At 33.5% G+C, this 1,303-nt stretch overlaps 1 long non-coding RNA gene across 1 annotated transcript; it reads left to right on the top strand.

Moving 5' to 3' along the window:
* The first annotated feature begins 409 nt into the window (after positions 1-409).
* LOC111606886 lies at positions 410-1,009 on the top strand. Its single transcript, XR_002752272.1, has 3 exons — positions 410-436; positions 648-708; positions 988-1,009. It is a non-coding gene; the product is annotated as an uncharacterized LOC111606886 (long non-coding RNA).
* Positions 1,010-1,303: the final 294 nt, after the last annotated feature.

The raw sequence follows: 1,303 nt of genomic DNA on the forward strand, positions 1-1,303 counted from the left end.
CAAGCTCCCAGGCCTCTGGTAGAGGACCCGAGCTCAGAGGATAAGAACCACCCGCGGTGGGTGAGAAGGGAATTTTTATATATATATATATATATATATATATATATATATATATATATGCCTCATTTCCTATATATATATATCACTATATATATATATATATATATATATATATATATATATATATATATATATATATATATATATATATATATATATATATATATATATATATATATATGTAGCAAGTGTATAAAACTGTTTATATTTCACCTAAAATCCATCTTCATTACCTGTGTATATGTGTTTTTCTTAGTTTTTGAATTGTATTTTATCTTGGCGGAGAAGCTTTTATTTTCTTGTTTCCTGTCTCCTCGTCATATCCTGTGTGTTCGCGCCGCCCTCCTCAGTTCGCGCCAAGCTGCGCTGGGGAGAGGTAAGCGTACAAAGTTGTCTTCTGTTTGTCTGTTAAAATATTCAAAATGTCCTTAAAAGTATTTTTGCCAAACTCGCAAGTTGTTATATGTTGTTCCCCAACTGTTTTATGTTTAGCGCAGCACTGTACTAGGTACTTAATTCCCACGTTAAGGACATTTATTGAGTTTAACGTGCCAATGTGGTCATTTTTGTTCTTTTGATTTGTTAAGGTGTGTGTGGGAAAGCCAGAGCCCAAGAACTGGAGTGCTGATACATTTTTGTTTTAAACAGGTATGTGAGTTGCTTCAAAATGTTATCTGAATATTAGATTAATGTATTTTGTATATTTTCAGTTTGAATTATAAAATATTGTAACTAGTGGGCAGATTATTTTTGTTTGGGTCTTATTTTAATTGTCTTGATATTTTACTTTATTATTTGTGAATGTCAGAGAATTTTGGTTGGTTTTACCACGGCCGTGAGTTCGCGCCAAGCTGCGCTGGGGAGAGGTGTGTGTGGGAAAGCCAGAGCCCAAGAACTGGAGTGCTGATACATTTTTGTTTTAAACAGAATAAATCTGCCCTACTGCTGCAATACACCCCGGTGTCCTCGTCTGCTGGTTCCCTTTGCCTATACACACAACGCAGAGTACATGTACAACAGATGAGTCGGATGAAAGAGCGGCTACATATATATATACTGCTCAAAAAAATAAAGGGAACACTTTAAGTGTTAAACACCTGTTTAAGTGTTCCCTTTATTTTTTTGAGCAGTGTATATATATATATATATATATTTTTTTTTTTTTTTTTTTTTCCTTTTTTTGCTGTCAACCAGATTAGGATGCATATATGTGACATATGCAGAATAAATTTTTGTCAGATGT

Source organism: Xiphophorus maculatus, chromosome 23, assembly GCF_002775205.1.
Source record: "Xiphophorus maculatus strain JP 163 A chromosome 23, X_maculatus-5.0-male, whole genome shotgun sequence".
Taxonomy (NCBI): Eukaryota; Metazoa; Chordata; class Actinopteri; order Cyprinodontiformes; family Poeciliidae; genus Xiphophorus; species Xiphophorus maculatus.